The sequence below is a fragment of the Gastrolobium bilobum genome, unplaced genomic scaffold (assembly GCF_033153095.1).
Source record: "Gastrolobium bilobum isolate Gb01-03AN ecotype WA unplaced genomic scaffold, APGP_CSIRO_Gbil_v1 utg4822, whole genome shotgun sequence".
Classification (NCBI taxonomy): domain Eukaryota; kingdom Viridiplantae; phylum Streptophyta; class Magnoliopsida; order Fabales; family Fabaceae; genus Gastrolobium; species Gastrolobium bilobum.
This window is the reverse complement of record NW_026898781.1, coordinates 33813-41079: the sequence shown is the minus strand read 5'-3', so window position 1 is coordinate 41079 and position 7267 is coordinate 33813.

Here is a 7267-nt window from a genome sequence, read left to right as displayed (position 1 = left end):
CGTAAAATAATTTATATAGGTGGCTAAGCTTGGGTTTAGGCACTAGACAAAGAGAAATCTTATAGCTCCTTTGTAATGGGCATTCTGCCTTAAATTGGGAAAAATAGGCTTTTAGGTGCTAAGAGGAGTAATGAGTGTTCTAAAGGCCTTTTGGGACTATCCTAAGACTAAGTGAATATGTGGAATTTTGTGGGGATTTTTCGAACAAAGAACCACCCACTCATGACTTAATATGATTAAGTAAAAAGAAAATAAACAATAAAGTGTGTGTCTTGTATATTTACATGGCATTATATCATTTTATTGAGTTTTATGTTGAATTCCTTCTCTAGGTGTACCTAGGGACTGTGAACGTTTGGATTCTCGTGGAGTATGATAAGTAGCTTGTTCTTCAAGTAAGCAGATTGTAAAGCTCAAAGAGGTAAGCTCTATGTTTATGAGGTTCGCTCCTACTTTGTGTGCCGCCATAGTGTACGGACTGTGGTCAGGTTGTATGATATGTATGAGATATATGATATAGATGCATTCATATAGAGCTATATGATAATATGATATGTTTTGTTTTGATGTATTTACTTTGATATGTGTTAATATGATATGCTTTGTTATGATATGACTTCTGTAATATGATTTCTGTAACAATATCTGGCCATTGATTGTACAGTACCCGGATGTTCGCTTTGGGGTCCTCCCTCGGGACTGATGGTGTACGCCTCTGATATGTTCTGGTTCCGCTTTGGGGTCCTCCCTCGGGAACACGTGCGTTGATTTCCGCTTGGGGTCCTCCCTTGGGAATGACTGCGTACGCCTCTGATATGTTCTGGTTCCGCTTTGGGGTCCTCCATCGGGAACACGTGCGTTGATTTTCGCTTGGGGTCCTCCCTTGGGAATGACTGCGTACGCCTCTGATATGTTCTGGTTCCGCTTTGGGGTCCTCCCTCGGGAACACGTGCGTTGATTTCCGCTTGGGGTCCTCCCTTGGGAATGACTGCGTACGCCTCTGATATGTTCTGGCTCCGCTTTGGGGTCCTCCCTCGGGAACACGTGCGTTGATTTCCGCTTGAGGTCCTCTCTTCGGAATGACTACGTACGCCTCTGATATGTTCTGGTTCCGCTTGGGGTCCTCCCTTGGGAACACGTGCGTTGATTTCCGCTTGGGGTCCTCCCTTGGGAATAACTGCGTACGTTTCTGATAAGATATGTGTATTTGTTTTGTTTGGTTATGATATTTGATTATATGACATGTTTTATGGGATATGTATGATGATTTTGTAAATGATATTTGTTACGTACGTTAATTTCCGCTTGGGGTCATCCCTTGGGAACGATTGCGTACGTCTCTGATATAACACGTTTTGTTCTGATGTGAGTATTGTGATGATTTTTGTAAAAGATATTTGTTACGTGTGTTGATTTTCGCTTGGGGTCATCCCTTGGGAATGACTGCGTTTGTCTTTGATAAGATATGTATATATGCTTTGTTCAGTTATGATAATTGTTTATATGATGTTTTGTATATTATGTATCTGACTGTCATGCAGGAAGTGAGCCCAGGGTATGGAGGGTTTTCCATAAACCCGGAGTTTACTAGAGATTCGTCTCTAACCCCGTTTGGGGATATGATTTCAGGAACACAGTTAATTGAAGAGCCTCATGGGACAAGGACACTGACCGTGGCTAGAGGTACTAGTATGAGGATGTGGAGTTCTGGGTGGTCGGATGCTACTATTTATTTTAGACGTATTTTTGGAAAAGATGTATTGTTGCATAGTGTTCATATTCGATACATGTACATTTATGTATTCAGGCATGGTGATATGACTATGTAGTATTCAGTTATGTTATGTATTGGATTGCATGCTATTAGATGTGTGGCACGGAGCCAAGTTCAGCATGCGCCCATAGATGGGTATCTGAGTATATTTGCATGACTGGTACTTTTGGAAATATATATTGTTTAAACTGTCTATCAGGAACTCTTGAGAGTGAGATTGGAAAATCCCCAGTTGTCCGATTTACAGAGGTTACTCTGTCCGATTTTCGTCTCCGTAAAATAAGAATTAAATTAGAAGAAGTATGCAATGTGATATGTCATGTGAAAAAGGATTAAAGAAAAAAAAAGTTAGTTCGTATTTTCGTAAGTTAAGTCTTCCGCTGTTTCTGTTAAGTATCATATGCATGTTAATTGAACCGGCTCGAGGCTGGGGATGTTACACCTGCCCACGCTATGGGCGTGGATCCCACGCTATGGGCATGGGGGTCCTGGAAAATTCGGCACCTATTTTTTAAAAAAATGCGTAACTTGAGCTACGGTGCTCCGATTTGAGCGCGATTTGAACCCACGCGTAGCTAATAAAGAATCTTATAATATTTTGGGAAGATTGAGACCATAAAGGTAGTATAGTAATTTCTTAATTAAACAAAGAGTGGATACATATAGTGTGAGATGAGAACTACAAAGTAAGTACAAGTTGTACAATTTAATAAAAAGCGAAGAGAGTTTAGTATTGAACTTGAACAAATAATAATATGATGTTAAGTCTAGTTCTGATTATTCCGCAAGGAAATAACGTTATGGTCGCGCAATTGGTTATTTTAATCTCGTCATTGTTAATGAGGAAAAGCAAGTAAGTTTTAAAAAGAAAATGAAATTTATCCGGGTTTTTAATTGAACCAATGTGATTGTAACTGCGCTTAATATCATAAAGCACTGTCAACAAACAGGTTCTAGAATGGGGTGTTACATTTTATGATGAATATGATTAGAAGTAAGGTAAAAATAATAAGGTATTTTAGATTAGTGCAGTTCGTTTATGTAATTTAGTTGCATCTTATAATGATCTCATGAAGTTAAGTGGTGATAAACAGTGATGGTCTCATGATTTCATCTCAACGGTGGCCACTTTTTTCTTAGTGTATATTTCATGCATACTATTTGTTATCATGATAACGGTGACACTTTTTTTAGTGTATATTTCATGCATACTATTTGTTATCATGATTTAATTTATCCATATCATGTCAAGCACAAAAAGTGCATTTAACTTATATTGCAATTTTAGTCCAATATTAGGATATGGTCTAGAGCTAGAAGCTTAGAAGTATATAATATTTGCTTTCATTGAAAATAAATTTATTTTTTGAAGCTCACTAATAGTTTTCTTATGTAAATTTTTATTAATATAAGTAATATTTTTATATTTTTAATATGTGAACAGTAAATCCAATTCAATTAAGTTGAACCAATGACCCAGTAACCTAGTACCTCGACCGGTTCGATGACCGGTCCGAGTTTTAAAACACTGTATTAAACCATCAAATGTACCCAAGCTTTTTTTTTTTTAGGTTTTTTGTTCTGTACAAAAAACATGCATAGACCCAAAAATAAAAAAAAAGACATTCCCTTCCTAAAGATGAAAGGTATAACTTTCAACAAAGATGAAGACTGAGAACAAGATTGAGAGTGGGTCAAATACCCTTCATGTGAGGTCAATTTCGTCTTCAATATTTGTTAAGCGAATCTGAGTTCGTGAAAAAAAAGGGAAATATAAGAATCATGTTGCAGGAATGACACTGTTCATTCCTGCAACAAGGATCTGGCAACGTATCTTGAGGATATGGCGCCGTATCCTGATTTTGGTTTGACTTTTTTTTTAAGCGTGCTACAGGGTTTGGGGCTGTTACATTTGGTATCAGAGCCTGGCCCTGGACCGGTGTGTATAGCGGGGACGCTATATTCCCAGTGGGGGAGGATGTAATGTCCCACATCGGTTGGAGAGGAGAACGAAGCATGTCTTATATAAGGGTGTCGATACCTTTCCTTGTAGGAGGCCTTTTGGAGGTATCCCGAAACGTAAAACCGTGAGCTCGACAGTGCTTGTGTGCGGGGCAAAGCGGACAATATCCTGCTACAAAGTTTGGGACTGTTTCATTTGATTTGTGTGTGCAGGAAAATAGTCTTGTCATGTGACATGACAAAAAGCGAACCAAAAAAAAAACCACCTGAGAGAGAGGTATATATATATATTTTTTGATAACAGAGAGAGGTATATTTTTTAGTCATGCTTAGTTGAAATTAGTTTGATGGGCAAATACCCCCTTAAGGAAAAGTACCAATTTCTAAAAGGCTGGTACCAAACAGGAAAAGTACCAATTTTTTTTTTTTTTTATATACGTGGTACCAATTTTTTTTATATTCGTAATATATTGAACTTTTTATTTAATATTTACAATTTGAAGTGATTAAAAAAACGTAGAGAGCTTGTTAAGAGTATATAACAGTATTCAATTTCAATGAATAATTTTATATTCTACCCATAAATTTTTTATTATTCTTAACTATTAAAAGAAAGTGATACTTTATAAGTTTTTTTTACTTTAAGTAATTATAAAGATATAAGAATTGATTGTTGAATTTTTCTCTTTTGCAAAAAGTCCTTTGAGTTTAGTTTATGAGAATAGCCCAAGAAAGTCTAGGGTTAAGGTTTTTTGGTACCCGTATAAATATCTCATTGTTGGTCTTGAGCCGCACAAGTCCTATCTGAAAGTGAATTTTTTTGGTACCCTCAAGGGGGCATTTAGTTGAGGAGAAATTTTTTGAATATTAGGAAAATGTAATCACTAGAGAAATGGTTAGAAAGTGAGTTTGGTAGGAAAATGTAAAAAAAGTTGTTTGGTTGACCGAAATATTATCAGAGAAATTTATTTAAATTTGCAAAATCTATGTTCGGGAGAAACTTCGCACCTGTTTTTTCACTTCTCCAGTTATCTCAAAATACCACATCTCAAGTAGTATTCTGTAGCAGTCAATTTCATCCAAAAATCAACACAAAAGTCATTTCCCTATCTATCCTATTTGCCTAGTATTTTTTTCAAAAACCTGAACCAAACGTGGTATTTTCCAATATCCACTTACACTTTCCCATCAATCCCAAAATAAATCTTCTACCAAACACTACCTAAGTGTCCACAAACTCCTCCCCCTTCCCTTGCTTGAGAATAGCCTGGAAAATTCTTCCATCAAGTAGTCGCTTTCTAAAAGGAGATTCTGCGGCTGTCATTCTCTACGAGGAGACATAGAGGCAAGGAATCATATCATCGAACAAGAGATATTTTGTGCGTCTAAACTACAAGAGGTATACTATTTTGTGTGATAAAGAAACTGTTATGTACTCATATATGATGCCCATATATATATTGATAAGTCCAATAAGGGACAATCCAAATATAAATCAATTACAATTAATGAAAGTGTTATGGACCAGAGAAAGGCCCACAGCAACAAGAAGCCCAACCAACATCAGCCCAGAGGTAAGCTCTATAAATATGACTAAAGACCACATGTATGACTGATCTCTCTAACCCTATTTCATTTAAGACACGACAGTGCACACACACACCCCTTCTGGCTAAAGCCATCATATAGTGTGTAGTGATCAGCTATCCCCAAGATACCTAGTTCATAGGTATCTAGAGAGGAAGTCCTAGATCCAACATCAAAGACCCGACCTTCTGTCAGACTTATCTGCCTCAGGCAGAACAGAAAGGTATCAATCAAAGATATCAATCCTAATACGACATCATATATAATATATAGGCCTGGACCATTTACAATAGCACTGAAGGTCCAGCACTCAATGCCCACAGGTAAACTCTATAAATAAGAGGTAAAACCTACAGGTATGCACGCTCTCTCTCTTACTGTTATGCTATCACTATGGACAGACACACACCCCTTTGGCAAAACCGTTTATTGTTCTTCTGTGCACAGTGATCTGCTTGACTCGAGGGTATCTAATTCATAGATACCTTATAGAAGGCACCTAGATCCAAAAGCAACATACTAACTCTATTGGTTTAGACATCTCTATCTCTATAATAGAACATTGGCGCCGTCTGTGGAAAATTCGATAAATTCGTTATTCCCACGATCATGATCAACAATGGTGGTTACTACAAGAAGTAGTAGCCAATAGCCACAACATCCAAACCTTCCATTGGATCCTGTATTGGATGAAGTAAATCAGCCTCAAAATCGACAAGAGAACGAGATTGATTATGATGCAATCCAGGTAAGTGATGACGTCTCGGACACTGTCTCAACCTATGTAGCACCGATACCGACACGCGACACGTGACATGACACGATACGACACTCCGACACGTTAATTCTAAAAAATGTTAGATTTTGACACGTTAGGACACGTTTTGATATTAAATAATATTTTTAATTAATGTAGTGTATATTATATTTAATATTCAATAATTTAAGAAAAAATGAAGTTAAACTTATAATACCCATCAATTTTGCAAATAAACATAAGATATCCTAAATATTTCTATTAAACTCAATAAAATAGTAATCGTATTTTAACGAATCTAATAGTTTGAACTAAAAACGCAACGCAACGCAACCTTTGAACCATTTTTTGAGTTTTTACAACGCGTGTTGGAGTGTCGGAGAGTGTCGGAGTGTCGGAGAGTGTCGAGAAGTGTCGGACACGACACGTCAGGATTTTTGAAGTGTCGGTGTTTCATAGGTCTCAACACCATTTGATTACTTGTGAAATCACCTTTGGAATTGTCTAACTTAGATAAAAATAATAAAACTATATTGCTTGTAATTAATCCTCGTGGGAACGATAGTTAACTCATCATTTTATTACTTGTACAATTAGTATACTTGTCGCGTTCACAACATACAACACAACAACTTGCAGACTCCTTCACTAAGGCGCTCCATCTTGCTATCTTCCATGATTTTATGTCCAATTGGGTTTTCATGATATACACGATCCGACTTTTTTTCGTGATAGTAGCTTTTCTGTTATTCAGTTTACAGGTTAGGTTTTAGTTAGTTGTCGTTTTCTTATGACACGTATATGTCTGTTTCTCTTCTCTTTGTATGGTGCACAATCAATGAAAATTCTTGTTCCAATTCCATATTGTAAGAGTTTCAGTAAAGTAACATGAACATGAAAGGTACAACTTGTCGTTAAGGCATTTTCGTCAAGGAGGTGCACATTATCTAGCTGAGATGTCTAGAGAGCATACATTGGTAGAAACACCAATTACACGGCGCCACAGTTCCGACTGGGATGAAAGTAGAGTTTACTCGATTCTCAATATATTCAAAAAAATATTAAATATTTGTTTTTATTTAATACATATTATTTAAATAATTAAATAATTTACCGTAATTTATTCAGAGATATGACATTAATATTTTGATATCAGAAGAAACAAACGAAATGGATCATTGTTTATA